Below are 20,581 nucleotides of genomic sequence, written 5' to 3'. Positions count from 1 at the left end.
AGAAGCCTACTGGATGAGAGATTACTAATTGTTTCGGTTGCTTATATGTGTGAATATATGTGTGTATGTTTACATTAAAAAGCTAAAATTTAACTATTCAATACATTGAAATTATCAAAGGGAGTACTATGCCCTAGTATGACCATAGTACTCCTTCTCAGAAGTTGAAGCAATTATTCTTGGTTCCACTGAAATTGTTTTTCAAGACCGAAATATCCAAGGCAGTGAACAGCCGTGCCAACCTTCTACTTTAATCTATGTTGTTGAACCAGCTCACATAAATTTTGTTTGTTTTATTATCATTCATACACAAATGGGTGTTGGAAACCGGTAGAATTATTGAAATCACAAAGAGAGTAAATAAATGCTTATTAAGCATTCGCCTAATTAGTTTCAAATTTTGGGACAAGGTCAGCAAATACGGGGACGTTGGCTAAGTCAGCTCTATTGACCTCAGTGTTCAACTGGTACTCGTATTATTAACACCAAAAGGATAAAAAGCAAAGTCAATCTTGGTGGAATTTGAACTCATGATATAAAGAAGGACAAAAGGCCATTAAGCATTTAATTCAGCATGCTAATGATACTGCCAGCTTGCTGCTTTAAACAGCTCATTGTTTAATTAGTCATAAGAATTCTTAGTATAATTCAAATTGCACATGATATTTGTTTTATTTGTCTTTGCAGAAAGCTGCGAGTTGAAATGGCAAGTATAAATGTCATCTCACTTTGAAAGTTGTCATTAAAAAAAAAACGCATGCTAATAATCATTCAGTTTTGAAAAATCTTTTATACATTTCAATGTGAGTAACTGAAAATTTCTCACAAGTTTACAACACTTCACCTTTTAAAATAATTGTTTAAAAGAGACAAATCACCATTGAAAATTTAGTCACAAAAGATTCATATGGAAAAAAAAAGTCAGTTAAAGAAAATGCTTTAGACAATGAATAGCCATGATGTGTTGAAAAACTACAGAGTAACAAAACTTTTGCTGCTATAAAACTAACCATGACATAAGTGAAGGGTGCATTATTATGTGCAGCACTTGAAAGAAATGAATAGCAGGCCAACCAAAACCTTGTGAGTAGATTTGGCAGACGGAAACTAGAAGAAGCTCATCATATAAATATATATATCATGTGTGTTTGTGTTTGCATTTTTCCCCACCACTGCATGAGAACTGGTGTTGGTTTGTTTGCATCCCATAACTTAGCAGAGGGTTACAAGAAAGATTAAATAAGTACTAGAGTCAGTTCATTTGACTATAACCCTTTAACGTAGTGCCTCAGCATGGCTGCAGTCTAATGACTGAAACAAGTGAAAATGCGAAAGGGTATTGGATTCCCTTGCCCCTAATCCTAGGATTAGGATCTTCTAGCAAACCACAAAAGACAATTTCTGTTTACACAAAACCATTAGGTGCATTTTGTGGCTAAGTGGTTAGGGGTGTTGGACATATGATAGTGAAATTGTGGTTTCAATTCCTGGACTGGATGATACATGTTCCAGAGAAAAACACATCCTTCCATGTTGCTCCTGTCCACTCAGCTACCAAAACAAGGTAATCCTGCAACGGTCTGGCTTGCAGAGAATAGGTTTTGGGGTCAATTTGTTCGACTAAAGGTGGTGCTCCAGCATGGACGCAGTCAAATGACTGAAGCAAGTAAAAGAATAACAAGAAAATATATATATATATTTATGTGTGTGTGTTTTTGTGCTTGCATTTGTCCCCCAGCATCACTTCTACGACTTTGCATTGTTGCTTTTCCTTGCTTGATCTTGTTTGGATTGACTATATATATATATATATATATATATATATATATATATATATATAGTCAATCTAAACAAGATCAAACAAGGAAAAGCAACAATGCAAAGATATGATACAAGTACTGTGTTTTGGACACTCAGAAAAGAAAAGAAAAGAAAGAGGATCTCACGTTTCGAGTGAAGCTCTTCATCATACATATATATATATATATATATATATATACATATGTATACATGTGCGTGTGTGTATATGTATATATATATAAACATGCAATCATTAGTAGCATGTTTATAATTGAGTTTATGTACAGATTTTTGAACACAGTAAAAAGGAACTCAATGACTTGGGTAGAATAAATATGTTATGTTACTATGTGTGTGTTTGTGTGTGCCTGTGACAATATAGAGACGTATGTTTAAACAGTTTCTCAATTATGCATCTTTCATGCAGACATTAGTTTTCTGTAATTTTTTGCACACCAACGTTTTAAGTTTGGCATTACAAGTCATCTTGAAATGAATACTGCTGAGTGAGTAATATTGAACGACACAGTAGGTTGGATTTCTTAACATCAATCAATAAATTAATCTTTATGAACCAAACTCTGCAGAGGTTTGAATGGTGAAAATGTCAAATAAAAATTTCACAAAATTGTATGTATATATATATATATATATATATATAATATGAAATAGAATAAATGAAAAACAAAGTTAAAAGCTAAATGAGAAAAATATAAACTACTATTAATCCTCTGTGACAATTTGTTCAGGAAGAAGTCAAATAAACAATTTTATTGCGAAATTTTGTCTGAGAGAGAGAGAAAGAGAGGGTGAGAGAGAGAGAGACAGAGACAGACAGACAGACAAACAAATAGACGGACAGACAGACTGTAAAAAGTAACTTCCATTAAGTGTATATTTGCAATCCTTACTGTTACCACCTTCATCATCATTGTTGTTGTCGACAATTTAAATATTAAAACTACTATTGTTAAGCTAACATGTTTATACCAATATTCATGCACACGTCTCATGGGATATAGTTTTTTCCATTTTATTTCTTAAATTACTAATAAAATTTGAGTTGAAATTATTTGGAAATAGTTACTAGGGCATTTCATTTGCTTGATACGAGTCGGAGTTGAATTTTTGTTGTCTTGTCTTTTTTTTTTTAACAAAGAAAGCAGATTATATTTTTTTGTTTTAATATCTTGATAATAATTTTGCATGGTAAGCTTGATATAGTGAAATTTAATATCAAATTATATTAAATTTCACTCCAAATTTATTCATTTATTTTTTAAAAAGTTCAACTCCAATGCCAAGAGAATACTTTCAGCTGCTTCTCTCACTAATAAAATAGGTAACAATAAAAATGCAGAAAACAATTTCGTTGATTTATGTTTGTATCTATTGTAAGCCTTAACCCTTTAACTGTGAAATTAAATTTTATGGTTATTTCAGTAATGATGTTAAATACCTACCGAAAGGAAGAACAGGTGGTTTCTGCAAGTCACATTTCCTCAATAAACTCAATAAATCACAATAAAATATAGTTTAAAACATGACATTCCTCAACAGAAGCTAGATTAGTATATAAAACCGCTTTCCTCAGTTAAGAGTGAGGAAATTTTGAGTGGATATTTATGATTTGTACAGTAATAGAGTTAAGACCACACAATTTGAGAATCGGAGATAATCACATGAATCAAGATTTCTTCACAATCGATATGCTATTAACTCTTTAACATTTAAACTAGTTTCAAAATTGCTTTCCTCAATTAAAGATGCAAGAAATTTTGCATGGTTATATCTGATTTTCGCTCTAAAAGTGTTAAATAAAATGAAACATGAAGAAATTCTTTAAAGGTAAAAATGCCTTACTTAAGCAAAATATCGATTTTGTCAACTTAGATACCTAAAGAGTTATTGTACATTTTCGATAAAATTTAATAGGCATGACTCTGTGGTTAAGGGCCTCACATTGCAGCACCTTGGGCTTATTGTACTATAGCCTTGGGCTAAGCAATACTTTGTGAGGGAATTTGGTTGATGTAAACTATGTGGAAGTTCATTATATATATATATATATATAATAATAATAATAATAATAATAATTAAAAAAATAGGGATAAAAATCCAAATTTACAGGTAAAATCTCAATTGAATTCAATTTATCAAAAATTAGAATTAAATTAAGTTTTACGGTATAAAATATATAAATATATAATTTAGAGAAAAGAACCAAAGTTCATGAATTCATCCATGAAAATCCAGTCACATATAGAAAAATTTAATAAGTAAATACACTAAAAGATCTATAATAAAATACAAAGTAATAAACATTGTTTTAATTATTATTTTAATGTTTATTTCTTTGTATTTTATTATAGTTCTTTTTAGTGTATTTACTTATTAAATTTTTCTATATGTGGCTGTGGATTTTCATGGTTGAGTTCATGAACTTTGGTTCTTTTCTCTAAATTATATATATATATGTATATATATATCTACATATATATAAAGTAATCCCTTGCCATATCACAGTTCACCTATCACACACTCAGTACATCACAGTTCACCTATCGCATACTCAGTACATCATAGATTTTTCTGGCTAATATATGTAAATTCATATCATGGTCTCCTCAGTATATCATGGGTTTCTGCAGCCGATAGGCATTTATATTATTTTAGATCTTAATTATTTCCTAAAAATTAATAAATTAATAAATAGAAATAGAGTACAATACTGCACTGTATAATGCATTAATTAAAATACATTCTTTTCTACTCAAGGCACGGGGCCTGAAATTTCAGAGGGGGGATCCAGTCGATTAGATCAACCCCAGTACACAACTAGTACTTAATTTATCGAACCCACAAGACTGAAGCAAGTAAAAGAAACTTCAATGCAAAATGAGAATTCACCAAATAAACATAGAAAATTAAGGCCATTTCTTTATAGGAAAGGAAAATCTCAAATGTCTCAAACGGAATGGATTATAATCCATTATTTCATTGATAATTACCAGTAAAATAATGAAAGCAGCTGAGCAGTTCAATTACTTACAGACAAACAATATGATTATGCTTATTCAGGTAGGAAGCTGTAGAAAAAATTCGTTGACATGATAGGAGAAAACTGACTGAAGTTCTTAGACCAGCATAACAGTTTTAGTCTAAATCAAGTGAAAAAACAAACTGAACAGAAATTATGTTCAAAATTGCTCCCCTGTATTCATCATCATCATCATCATCATCGTTTAACGTCCGCTTTCCATGCTAGCATGGGTTGGGCGACTTGACTGAGGACTGGTGAAACCGGATGGCAACACCAGGCTCCAATCTAAATTTGGCAGATTTTCTACAGCTGGATGCCCTTCCTAATGCCAACCACTCAGAGAGTGTAGTAGGTGCTTTTACGTGTCACCTGCACGAAGGCCAGTCAGGCGATACTGGCAACGGCCACGCTCGAAATGGTGTCTTTTATGTGCCACCCACACAAGCCAGTTCAGGGGCACTGGCAACGATCTCGCTCGAAAATCCTATGGAAGCCAATCAGGCGGTACTGGCAACAGCCACATTCAAAATGGTGCATCTTATGTGCCACCCACACAAGAGCCAGTCCAGGGGCACTGGCAACGATCTTACTTGGCTTGCCGGGTCTTCTCACTCACAGCACATTTCCAAAGGTCTCGGTCAGTAGTCATCGCCTCGGTGAGGCTCAATGTACGAATGTCTTGCCTCACCACCTCAGCCCAGGTCTTCCTGGGCCTACCTCTTCCACGGGTTCCCTTATCGAAACAAATATTTTTCGCATTCGAAGGATGGAATACAAACCTGATGAAGTGAGATTTAAATGAAGAAGGGCAGAAGCAGGCAGCATCAAGGTTAAAACATTCTAAATCAGTCAGATTGTGCTTCATCATGCATATCAAAATAAGGAACAGGGAAAGAATTAACAAGATGAAATACATTTTTAATTTCTTGTTTATCGCCTCTTCCTATCACCTATCCATCTGAAAAATTCTTGCGTTGCTATTTTCTGTTGTGTGGTGTTTTAACTCTTTTGATATCAACCTGAGACTGCTCCTGGCTCTATCAACCAAACTTTATGTTATAAAGCAATCTAGATTAACATTTTTCCATCAAAATTCCATGTTAATTTATGCTTCAAACATCGGCTTAATCATAAAAAAGTTATTTTACTATATTTTTTGTTATTTTCAAAATTAGCTGAAGCAAGAAAGAATATTTCAACAGAAATGTGGTAACAAAAGAATTAACATGCAAGTTGATAACCTAACACCAATCCTTTTGCATCTATTGTCAGTTTTTCTCCTCCAGAAGGAGAGCATTTTTGTAATTCCATGATAAAAACTTCAATTCCATATTGCAAGCTTAAACTGATAAATGAAGCCACACTCATTACCTACATACCATTAATTATGTACAATCTTTAATTAAATGTGTTAATGTCTGAGATGAGCTTTATGTAATTCAATTATAATTTTTCAGGATATTAATTTATTTACAGATAGAAACATTTGGTAACAATTATGCCAAGACTCTTCTTCTCTCCTTGAGTCCTCTATCACTGAGAGAGTCACAGGGAAGATGTGACATATGGCATCTCCTGGACATTTTAACCCTTTTGTTACTGTATTTATTTTGGGTTGCTCTGTGTTTCTTTCAATTAATTTTAAATATATCAAAGAATTTAGTAAAATAACTTCGTTATCATTAAGCTGGTGATAAGAACATAAATTTTGATTAAGGTTTCATGGAAGGATTTAATTAAAAAGACTTATGAAAGCAAGACATTTGTACGAGAGAGAGAGAGAGAGAGAGAGAGAGAGAGAGTATTCTGTAGTAATACCCTTATATAAATATATATATATATTTATATGTATGTATATGTTTGTGTGTCTGTTTGTTCCCCACCATCACATGACAACCAATGTTGGTGTGTTTACATCTCCGTAACTTAGCAGTTTGACAAAAGTGTCTGATAGAATAAGTACTAGGCTTACAAAGAATAAGTCCTGGTGTCGATTTGTTTGACTAAAGCCGGTGCTCCAGTATGGCCGCAGTCAAATGACTGAAACAAGTAAAGGAATAAAAGAATATCTGGGAATAGTGTAAATATTAAAAAAAAAAAAATAATAAAAAGATGCTTTATCTATAAAGATAAAGTCAACAGTCTGAAAAAATAATAATCTGATATTAGAAATTCTGTTGAGAGTTAAGTCTTTTGGTCACAGAAGCAAATTGTGATTTACTAATATCATTGTAAGATATTCATTGCTTTAATGAGTTGTCACTTTCAAACCACACAGAGCAGACTTTCAGTCAAAGAAAAATTTATGATTAAAGTGAGAACGCATCCTCTTCCATTAGCATTTATTTCTAACCTTGGTACAAGACCTCAAACATTAGTGGGGTAGGCGTGGAGTTGGAGGAGAATGTTTACAGATCATTTAATTAACTCCAGTAATTGACTGGCATTTATTTTATTTACCTCGTAAAGAGTAAAAGCAAAGATAAGCTCAGCAGGGTTTGAAGACAGATTATAAGAGAGACCTAACTGCATGCTTCCAGACATTTAGTTTAGTATTCTACCGTTCACCCTACTTCATCATCCACCTTTTCACCAATTTTAGAAATAAAATATAGAAGAATCTTTATGCTTGTGCGGTTTCTACAATATTCAACACCGCAGGTTACTTCATTATTTATAAACAGGAAAATTTTTCAGAATGTCTATGCTTTAATTTATATATAGTTCCTGTGGATATTGTCAAAGATTTTAGGATACCATGATATCGGACATGGTGTAATATGTGTACACACATATGTGCACACACACACACGCATGCATGTATATGTGTGTGTATATATATATATATAAATATATATAATGTATGTATATATATATATATATATATATATATATATATATACATGTGAATGTATATATATATATATGTGTGTGTGTGTATGTGTGTCTGTATACATATATGTATGTGTGTATGTGTGTGTATATATGTATTTGTTTGTATGCATATATATGTGTGTGTACATATATATTTATACATATATATATATATATATATATATATATATATATGCATATATATATGCATATATATATATATATATATATATATATATATATATATATATATATATACACATATGGATTTATATGTATGTGCATGTGTATATACATGTGTGATTGTATATATATATATATATATATGTGTGTGTATGTGTGTATGTGTGTGTCTGTGTCTATATGTGTGTGTATACATGTACACACATGCACACATGTGGATCAATTTGAAAATATATTGGTAAAATAGTGCTGTGGTCGTTTAAATTTAACCAGCCTGCTGTGTAGAGATAACATTCTCCTAAATAACAAGCTTCACTTTATTATCTATATCTATTTTTGCCAAATTCTTCCATTTATAAATACACATATTATATAGAGCTGCATGCATGCATGAATGAAAGAGAGAGACGAAATATAAAAATAGAGAGAAGAGAAGCAAAATCAATAGGATTTAATAAGTTTCATGTTGCTTATTATCTTTGTAGGAATGGAATGTACTATATAAAATAATGAGATAATTTCAAACCACTAGATAGGTTTTAGCTGTAATAATTGAGGTATGTGGATAATATAAAGCTGATTCTACACAAATTTAATTATATACAGACATATATATTTTATATTGTATATTGTACTGTTTATTCGATATATGTGTATGTATTTATATTATATCATATATCTATGCATGTGTATAAGCATATACACATGCATATATTGTGTGTATATGTTCACACACACACATGCATTTTTAGAAACATATTTGCACAAATATGTATGTAGTATATACATATACATGCATACATGATATATATCAAAATATACATATATACACATATTATATGTACATTAAATACACATACACACGCACACACATATTTGTATATAGATATAAATTGTAAATATATACATACACATACATAAAATCTATATGTGCACTATACCTACCCTATCTGTCTCTGTCTCTGTCTGTCTGTCTCCCTGTATGTGTGTGTGTGTGTGTGTGTGGTATAACAAAAAAGACACAAACAAATATAATATTTTAATATTCATACATTTGAAAGGAATCTATGTGAGTGAAAAATGGAAAAAATGGAGGGAATATTCAATAAATCTATTTATATATAATAATAGAAAGGAAATTATATAATTTTATAGTAATGTTTATACCACCAATGTTGGGTGCTGTGTGTAACATAGTATTTTGATATAAGTCAATAAAAAAATATAGAACTGCTAATAACTTGGCCAGAATGAAAACAAAAATGTAGAGGTGTTCAAATTAATTTCCTTCAGAAATAATTTATTTAATAGAGCATTGTATATATTGGTATAGATATGGATATATATATACACATTATGCGCCATATATATATTATATCATCATCATCATCATCATCATCGTTTAACGTCCGCTTTCCATGCTAGCATGGGTTGGACGATTTGACTGAGGACTGGTGAAACCGGATGGCAACACCAGGCTCCAGTCTGATTTGGCAGAGTTTCTACAGCTGGATGCCCTTCCTAACGCCAACCACTCAGAGAGTGTAGTGGGTGCTTTTACGTGTCACCCGCACGAAAGCTGCCACGCTCGAAATGGTGTCTTTTATGTGCCACCCGCACAAGCCAGTCCAGGGGCACTGGCAACGATCTCGCTCGAAAATCCTACAGGAGCCAGTCAGGCGGTACTGGCAACGGCCACGCTCAAAATGGTGCATCTCATGTGCCACCCGCACAAGAACCAGTCCAGGGGCACTGGCAACGATCTTACTTGGCTTGCCGAGTCTTCTCACGCACAGCACATTTCCAAAGGTCTCGGTCAGTAGTCATCGCCTCGGTGAGGCCCAATGTACGAAGGTCTTGCCTCACCACCTCAGCCCAGGTCTTCCTGGGCCTACCTCTTCCACGGGTTCCCTCAACTGTTAGGGTGTGGCACTTTTTCACGCAGCTAACCTCCTTGCAATTATGTCTTTTCTACAACTTGTGCATCAACTGACAACAGAGCCTCTACAGAGTCATTCATCTTGCTAGATTTTCCAACTGATAAGGAAGACCTTACAGTACTTGCTTGGCCTGGTAACCATGCCATTTTAAACAAAGGCCATAACGTTCATTATGTAGTCATAAATATATGCAGAAAGAAATCGTGATTGAACGAAATTCAATGACTGGCACCTGTGCCAGTGGAGAGCTAAGAGTACCGTCCAAGCTTGATCATTGCCAGAGCAGCTGTCTGGCTTCCGTGCCAGTGGCATGTAAATAGCACAGTTTGAGTGTGATCATTACCAGCGTCGCCTTACTGGCACTTTTGTCCATCGCTACATGCTGAGTTCAAATTTTACTGAGGTTGACTTTGCTTTTTATCCTTTTGGGGTTGATGAAATCAGTACCAGTAGAACACTGGGGTTGATGTCATTGACTAGCCCCCCCCCCCCCCACAAATTTCAAGTTTTGTGTCTATATTAGAAAGAATTGTTATCATTATTATTATTATTACTTTCACTGCCTCGGCTACCTTAATCATAAACCACATGCATGATGGAACATCATAGCATTACTTAAATATTCACCAAGTAGAAATAACAGCCAAATCTCCATTAGATTATATACCCCAGTATCTTTAAAATAAACAAGACACACTGTACAACAGAATCCTGGACACATTATTCACATTTGATGGATATTTGTGCTCATCTTGCTTGTTGTTAACACAACGTTTTAGCTGATATACCCTCCAGCCTTCATCAGGTGCCTTGAGGACATTTCGAACCTGGGTTCTCATTCATAAGGTATTTTTCAATGTCATTATTATTATTATTATTATTATTATTATTATATCCATCAAATGTAAATAATGTAATTAATGTGCATAATTCCTCATCTCTCAAATATAGAGATGTAGAATCCTAGATGTCTGGTTAAAAAACAGACTGGATGCTCATGGCTAGAATATCTTTACTCACAGGCCTGTTCAATCAACAACAAAAATTTTTGCTAATTATCAAAATGGTTTGAAATATTTTGTTTTGTATTTCATTTCACTTTATCCTTACTTTCTACCCCTGAATGAAACAGATTTTCCTAACGGCTAAAAAACCTTTGTTTTAATTTTTCTATCGTAATCCCCCCCCCCCCCCCCCCCCCCCCACAGTCACTCTAGCCTGTTATGTTCTAATTTACAAATGCTTGGTGATTTGCACTAACTTATTTAATATTGAAATTCAGAATCTTATTAAATTAATGAAACGAGGTGTATGGAATTGCAGATCAGAGTAATACAATTAACTCTTTGTAAAATGCGAGCAGATAAATTAATTTAACTTTATCTGAAGTGACATACATTTTTAGAATAAAAGAAATGTTCTGTTTTCCTACAAATTTAGAAAGAAAGGAATGACATTTTCCTTAATTATATTCAGAAATAAAAATGTGGTTTAATGTAGTTTAAATAACTATTACTGCCAATATTATGTCAAGCACTTTTTAGATTCATATACTAACTATTCTTCTAAAAACAATACATCTAAGCATGCTTATGTGCGTATATATGTGTATGCATGAGCATTACTTATATGTATCTGTGAGAGAGAGAGAGACAGAGAGAGAGAGAGTGTGTGTGTGTGTGTGTGTGTGTGTGTGTGTGTGTGTAATATGAGAAGGCTGAGCTGTGTGGTTAAGACATCAGTCCTATCTTGAAGCATCTTAGTGTATTTTATTACAGTCCCAGGCTTTTGCTGGTCAGGGTCTATAGTGGATAACATCCATGATTTATATATGATGGACTCTCCCATCAAAGACGAAGTATGTGTGTTCAACTTTTGCTGAAGAACCTTCACAAACAATTCGTTTTTAATGATCAAATGTTTGTGTCAGACATTAGCTCATTCACTGCATCAAATCAATGATGGCTGAACAGTTGTGCCGTAGTACCATGTGTCAAGTGTTGAAGATAAAGGAAATACTGAATTTTAAGATGCAAAAACTGTGACACTAAGTCACTGGACTACTGACCACCTGATCATAAGCTCAGACTTACTTCATTTTCAGCATGAATCCAATTGCTTGTTTGTCTTACTGACAAAGAATACCTACCATTCCTACTTCATATTTAAATGGTTAGCAGGAAAAAGTATATCCAACTGCATAAATAATTACTCCATCAAAATCCATCATCATTATATAAGTAGAAACAAATGAAAATAATTTAAGTAAGCAGAAAAAAAATCAATATCATAATTGCAGAATTTGTATTTCATAATATAATTTTTTGCATTTTATTTCATTTGTTTATTTTATTTATCTATTTATTTATTTTGTGAAGACTTGCAAAATAAATGAATTCATCTATTTAAACAATTAAATAATTCATTCATTTTTTATTAGACATTGGTGTGTTGTTATGAAGTTTGTTTCACAATTATTTGGTTCTGGGTCTGGAGAACTATGGTGAAAGAAAATCCTTACAGGAAAAAATATCTGAGTGTCAGAAATAGAAAGAGCCTCTAACTGTAAGATTCTGCCAGAAAATAATTCTCTCTCAATCCATGCTTGCATGGAGAAAATTACACTGGATAACTGAACACATTGGGGATATATGTTTATTCTAATCATTTTATTTCATCTTTCCGTGCTTGTATGGATAGAATGGGTTGCAGTGATCTGCACAGTTCTTATTTGTTGTTAATATTCTCTTAAATAGATAAGGTAACATAGTTACCTTACCTATTTATAAGTCAACTAGCTTTTATGGCATCGTCAGTGCATTCTCTGATGGCCCGGAGAAGACGTCTGAACCCAATCGCTTAGAGGAAGTAAAAGCCATAACAAGCTTTCCGTAGGTGAACCTGCGGAAGGATCATTACCGCAGCCATCACAGCAACCGATCGTCGCTGTTGCCTACTCCTCACCTCCTTCTCCTCACCTTCCGGTGCGATCCATCTGGTTTCGTAAGCCGCAGCCAGGCGTCCTTGCACTTGTCGGCTCTCTAACAGTGCAGCTGCTGCCGAAGAAGAAGAAGCAGCGGCAGACGAAGCCCGCACTCATTCCTGCTGCTGCCTCCTTATCATCTCTCTGCTGCTGCTGCCAACCGCGCAGTTCTCACCAGGCCTGCGCCTGCCCGACCACCAGTGCACTAGGCCGACGGTGCTGCACACTTTGCGGCTCCACGAACCTCAATATCTCTCTTGTCTTCCTTCCTTCCTCTCCCGCGTGCATGTTATTATAGCACTAACACTAGGCTATTATGTCCTCAATAAGACTATGTACATGAGTGCATGTAACTGGTGTGTGTCAATATTCAAGTTTGTACTAAAGTATACCAATATAGATTGGTGTGTACAGTTGTGCACATTTATGCTAAAAAAAGCTTAACATAGAGGTTCAATAAACAGATATCAATAAAATCGATTCAAGATTCAAATAAATACTGGGATTGGTATGCTCAACTAAAACTCTAGAAGGCAGTACCCTAGCAAGGTTATCAACCATTGATTGAAATAAGTAAAAGAGAAAAACATTGAATGCTGCCTACTATCATCTGTACTTCATAAAAGGTGTTGAAATGCAAAATATGTGAGTCTTAACCAATAATAAATGTTTCGCATATTTAAATCATATTGCACTAATAAATATTCTGTCGTCTTTTGATATTCAAACATCAAAGAAAAATTCAATTAATATTATTGGTAATCAAAGAATAATATCTGTGTATGCATATGTGTTGAAGTGTGTGTTAGAATCAAAGAGCCAATAATAATTTAAAATTTATCAATAATAATGATCACTTTGAAAACCCAGGTAAAACAAGTTATTTCAGATCACAGAAAAATATATAAACATAATAATAATAATAATCATAACAGTTTTGTTTTGTTGTATATAGTTACCCTGTAAAGAAAACCCTCAGTATACAAGATATGTAAGATAATATATTTCTAAGGTCTTGAAGTGATCTGTAAGGACCAGAGCTTAACTGAATGAGAGTGGGGAAAAAAATATTCAAAAAACTTCTATTAGATAGGCAATGAAGAACCTTGCTCAAAGATACACTGAAATGAATACAGACATGAAAGTACAGTTAAGAAGATTACTGCTTTGCAGTAAACACGGTTCTGAGTTTGATCCCATTCCATGTCTGCCTTTCATACGTTTTCTCTACCATAAACTTTGACTCACTACTATTTTGTTGTGGATAATAGAATTTAGTAGATAGAACTGGAGAGAAATCATCATGTCTATATGTGTGTATTTTATCAATATAATTAAATGGTGCACACTTATACATAAATAAGTATGCATGTAACTTTTGTCAATGTATAGTACAATGGCAGAAAATACAAGGATCAACAAGAGAAAAAAAAAAGTAAAAGCCCAATAAACTGGTGCATTCAAATAAAAATTCCTCGTGACATTTATTCCACCTAAGTTTCACAGACACTACCTTATCACTGTCACTATTATGAATTCACTGAACCAGTGATTGGCATGTTGGAAACGTATGATGCTATTCTTCCTAAAATGTGATATAAAATAGATAAATAAACGTCTGCAACAGGTTTGAACTCCAATCAATAAACTGATGGTCCAATATCTTATCCTATTGATTGCTTTGTCTTTATAGATGATGAATGGGTTTATTCAAAGGCAGTGTGCTGAGCATTACATCACACACAGTGCAACTGATTATATTCATAGATGTATTAATATCATATAATGCAACCTCTCTCTCTCTCTCTCACAAACACACACACACACACACATTAATGCAGGACCACTTTCATTTTATTGCACTATGAATCATGGATCTTGGATTTCATAGATGGTCATTATCGTAATGGCAATCAGAGCACATAGCCTAGAGGATTTAGTGTTGCTCTCACTATCACAAGAACAGGGTTTCAATTCCAGGCCCAGGCAATGCATTGTACTCTTGAGCAAAACACTTCATTTCACATTACTCCAGTCCACTCAGCTGCAAATGAGTAACACCATAGTGGATTAGAATCTTATTCAGGGGAATTGTTGTGATCCCAGTTGCTTGTATACTATGGAGACCACGTAACTGGATCCTATTGATACCTAAGACTCTAAACAGTTATGTGCACATGTTTCTGCTGCTGCTGCTGAATCAGTGTATAATGCACTACAATGAGGAATTACTATCACTACTGTACTTTCTTCATTCTTGAGTGCTCACAATAAGTGTAGCAAAGGTGGTAGTAGTCATAATTATCTTTCTCAGTATCCATGTCATTGTTCTTGTATTGCAGTCTGTCTTTAAGAAATACAAACCATCATAGAATCCACAAATGAAAGAGAAGATAGATAGGGATGTAGAGTCGTTAGAGTATCTGCAAATGAAGATAGTCATCAATTGAATTCCATAAGCAAACCATGAGCAAGAAACATAAGTACACACACTAGAGACCAGCATCGGTCTCATTTGCCAAACCGCTAAGTTATGGGGACATAAACACACCAGCATCGGTTGTCAAGCGATGTTGGGGGGACAAACACAGACACACAAACACACACATATATATACATATATATATATATATATACACACACACACACACACACACACACACACACATATATATATATATATATATATATATATATATATACGACGAGATTCTTTCAGTTTCTGTCTACCAAATCCACTCACAAGGCTTTGATCAGCACAAGGCTATAGTAGAAGACACTTGCCCTAGTTGTCACGCAGTGGGACTGAACCCGGAACCATGTGGTTTGTAAGCAAGCTACTTACCACACAGCCACTCCTGTACCTATATACATAGCAAATTATTTTTGAAAAACACCTTACTATTTTATATTTAGAGTCAATTTCAAATCAAGCTTATTGATTCATTCAGGTAAATTGTTTATCAATGCAGTTAATATTACCCAATTACATGTATACTTTTCCTAATTAAACTCCACGGAATATCTAACTCAGTATAAACCACTATGATATATGTATACATAAACTGAAGGGTGAACAAGCTACCAAATGAGCATTTCCCCAGTCACTCAATCTGCTAGAAATAGCAGGCAAATCTCACTCAAATCACACCTTACCATCTTAGAAAAGAAAGACATGGTTGGTGTGATTCTGAGTAACTGAAGGAATGGTCATCGTTGGAGTGTCTTTGACCATGTGTCTGCTCCATCAGGACTAAAATGAGACTCAACAACAACAAGAATTGGAATTAGAAAGTTGGTAAATTGCTACCTTAGAAATATATAAGAAATATTTTCTTTCTTGTTCATTAGATTTAATTAATTAGCCATACTCCAAGGCTTAACAAATTATGTATAATTAATATCCAGATGTTATTTCACAGGGATACAAATGAAATTAAATATTTTTATCAGAGAAGGTTTGTTGCCATAAGCTCCAACTAAAGGAATAAATAGGTTTCAAACACTAATTAAGATAATTACATGTTAATGTAATTGGTCACAAAGGAGTTTGAGGATTAAAACAAATAAGGATATATCATCATAATTAGGTTGATCTTGCTTGGATTTTGAAATCTTTCAGTGGATTAATAACATCTATTATCACCTATTCTATAAATATTGGCAGTGGCCTACTATTGGAATTAAGTATTGCTAGCCGTAGTCATTAATGCAGTTCCATCTTCCAGCGTCTTAAGAGTTTCATTGATCATTGATAAACTGACTCCTCAGTTGGAACTTGGACAAGGCTATGCTGCTTTCTGTGCCTTCTAATGGTGAGTCTCATTTAGTCTGATCCTCCCCCTTCAGACCTACATAGCTTGGTTAAGCCTTCCAGGAGTAAAACTCCCTCCAGAATAATATTTCAGGTCATAGGAGTGCACAAAACCCACAACCACAAGCAAAATGAAGATCATAAGTTTGAGGCAAGCGTTGTGGTCAAAATATCAACTCCAGCACTTGTTATTTCTAAGCCTGGCATTTATTCCCTCGGTCTCTTTTGCTGAATTTCTAAGTTGCATGAACATAAACACCACAACACCAATTGCCAAAAATTACTATTTTTAAATCACAACATGAGATATTCACCAACAATACTTTGTAGTAAAGATTGTTTGACAACATAACATGGCAGTCCTGCTTTAGGAAGAATGTTACTATGATTTAGCCCCAGGAGAAATCGTCTCCTGTATAGCCAGCTATAGACGATGTCTCCTGGAGTCAAATTTTCAGCAACATTCGTCCTAAGCCAGGACTGCCATGTTATGTTGGCAAACGATCTTTACTACCAGTTGTCAAGCCATGGTGGGTGACAAACCAGACACAAAAACATGCGCACGTGCGTGCTATGGGCTTCTTTCAATTTCTGTCTACCAAATCCAGTCACAAGTATTTGGTAGGGCCAAGGCAACAATAGAAGATACTTGCCCAAGTTGCCACACAGTGGAACTGAACCCAGAACCCTGTGGTTAGGAAGCAAACTTACCAAATGGGGGAAACTATAGTTAACTAAAGCTTGTCAGAAGCTCAAAGCATCTCATAGGCATTATCCTTTCTCCTGACTAAATGATAAAAATATAAAAGACTGAAATACACTTTGGGCGATGGTGACTATGATCATTTGATATCTTGAAGGCCGTGCTGCATTATGGCCACAGTCCAATGATCAAAACAAATAAAAAAAAGTACATGGTTCTGTAACATTCATCTGACTTGTGAATCAAGAAATTATAGTTTGTTTTAAACCTCATTATTTCTATTTTGTTTGTTGTTGTTTAACCCCAGGTTATTCCTGACTGAGCAGACTTATGATCAAAGTTATTTCATCTATGACCGTGGTCCTCATTTTTCTGAGCATTGCATACTTAGGATTACATTCAGGGCTGGATAAAGACACATAGCTCCTAAGTGCATAAAAGATTTTGATGTCCCCGTACATATATGTAATTCAAAATATAAACAATAATAAACCCCAAAATAACTTTATTTTTCAGAATGAAACAAAATTAACAGTAAGATGCCACATAATTTATTTATGGAATGTTTTCTCATATTTTTTTTTAATTGCAAATACTTTGATCAGATCCTCAAAATTAATCTTACATAACACATGTAGATGTTTATATATAGTGAAAATAAGGCATTCCAAATATTGTTTTGGAAAGTTTGAAGTGATTTCTTTTGTACTGTAAACCATTTACCACTTCCTTTAATGCCTTAAGTACATGCTTATTTAGCTTAATAGTTAATCCAGTGTGAACTACATTATTCAAAGAGTCCTTACATTTTAAAGATGGTAGAGTATAATTTGAAGGATATTTGGCTGGTATTTGTAGCATATCAAATAGTCATTTCGAGACTTCCTCAATCCTTTTAGCTATTAATAGTGAATGCTATAAATTAAATCAGTTGTTAACAGATCAAATCTGACTCAATTTTGTGATGTCACACATTCTCATTCACCTTCAGCATAAACAAGAAGTTATGTACACAGAAACCAATATTCCTCTATTCAAAGTGAGTGGGATTCACAACTTAATATTGCATGTATTTGACCACTCCTAGACAAACAGACATCCTCCTAGTTTGCATGGAAAGAAAGACCATGCAATTGATTGGCATGAAATCACAAACTAATATATACACCGACCTCTGGTGCATAGACATGCTGACTACACTTTCGCCTTCCTTTACTCCTGCTACAAAAAGTAGTGCCTTTAACATCACTACAGCTAACACTGCTGCTAGTAACACTACTACTACTACTACTACTACTACTACTACTACTACTAACAGTACCACTACAACTAACACTAGAACTAGAACTACTCCTACTAACACCGCTACTACTACTACTACTACTACTACTACTACTACTACTACAACTGAAGTGATCTCAGAGCCAGCTACTCCCATGCCTCCAGCTTCCTTTTATTATACACATCACTCTCATTGTTCCCAACTAAATGGTTTATTTCCCCCTTGTTGGCTGGATTTGTCCATTCCTTGCTCTCTATTCTGCATCAATTCCTTCTTCCACAGAGTGCTGGACCTTCTGGAATTCCTTTCCTGCAATCACTGACGAGCAACTCAAGAGAAACTTATACTGCATTGGTCTTAATGACTTCAAAGGGATTGTGAAGACCAGAGGCACAACCCCCACCTTCCAGACTAATTCAGTAGAAATTTTCAACAAGGAAATTATAGTTGACTATTCACCACAGCCTTAAATGTAGATCTATGTTCAAAGATAAAAAAATTATTTCATTTCTGATGTTCTTACTTCTACATAAGCCTATAAGCATACATATATAGACATCAATGATTATATATATATATATATATATATATATATATATATATATATATACACTCTCTGAGTGGTTGGCGTTAGGAAGGGCATCCAGCTGTAGAAACTCTGCCAAATCAGACTGGAGCCTGGTGTTGCCATCCGGTTTCACCAGTCCTCAGTCAAATCGTCCAACCCATGCTAGCATGGAAAGCGGACGTTAAACGATGATGATGATGATGATGATGATATATATATATATATGTATGTGTGTGTGTGTGTGTGTGTGTGTGTGTGTATGTATGTACTAGGAGGTGGTGAAAAGTTCCTGACTTTAAGAGTGTCATGGCAAAAGGTCTGGTTGGAGGCCCAACCTTCCAAGTTCTTTTACAGCACTTAGAAAAACTGAAGGACTGCTGTAATAAGTGTTTGAATTCGAGAGGGGAATATGTTGAATAAGGATCATAATTATCTGATCATCCTGTAGATTCTTTTACCCAAAGCCAGGGACTTTTCATCAATCACACATACACACACAGATTTCTAATCTATAATTCAGAAAAACTAGGAATTTGTATATTTGCCAACAGAGTGGGTATATTAATCATATAGCCACCCTGTTATCTAATATCTAGTTATCCAATATTCAGTGGGAAACCAATTGGTAAGATCAGCTGTAATGGATCTATAATACCATATATATATAGATATATATATATATATATAACTTCATACAATATGTATTACACTGGGACACAGCTGTGTTTCTAGAACCAGATTGCATTCACAAAGACATAACCAGTACCATTACCTGTAGGGAGTAAATCAGGGAGAATCAAATTTACCAATATTAATATTTACACTCCTGACATTAAGTTATATCACTCTAAGCTTAATTTATGGACCACTTTACTAGATTTCTGCATTACAATGGAGGATTCCTACTTAGCAATGCAGCCCTGATGTATTTTGAGAAAGATATTTATAACTGAGTGCAGCTAAAGCTCTATTTGCTGATGTATTCTACAACAGTAATTCTCAACACAAATATATGAGTGTTGAATTATGCAAAGTTTAGCCTTGAATTCAACACCTCACAAATCATGGCTTTGTTGCTGCGAGTGTAATTGATGATGAATTCAAATTTCCTCCACTTACTCAAAGCCGTCAATCGTTTCTGTTATCTCTCTTCAATTGCAACCAGTTTTCAGAAATACAGATGTGTTCCAATATAATACCTGTCATTTCAACATAGATGCTTTAATCTCAGTTAGTTTATGTATTAAGTTATATTGCTCTAAACCTAGTCGATGGAGCACTTCAGTGGATTCCTGCTTAACAAGGAACTACATATTTTAAGACCTACACACACAGATACTCTTCTCATAACAACACTTTAGAGACGCCTTTTAAGTATTTATCGATCAGTT

The 20,581-nt window shown here is 34.2% G+C and overlaps 1 protein-coding gene across 22 annotated transcripts in view; it reads right to left on the bottom strand.

The window, feature by feature from the left end:
* Positions 1-20,581, bottom strand: part of LOC106869227 (tolloid-like protein 2) — a 1,141,949-nt gene that overhangs the window by 663,773 nt on the left and 457,595 nt on the right. The gene's annotated exons all lie outside the window — the stretch shown is intronic.

Source organism: Octopus bimaculoides, chromosome 10, assembly GCF_046866305.1.
Source record: "Octopus bimaculoides isolate indiv1 chromosome 10, ASM4686630v1, whole genome shotgun sequence".
NCBI classification, from domain to species: Eukaryota; Metazoa; Mollusca; class Cephalopoda; order Octopoda; family Octopodidae; genus Octopus; species Octopus bimaculoides.
Note: the sequence above shows the minus strand (reverse complement) of the source record. Positions and strands in the feature narration are given on the sequence as shown.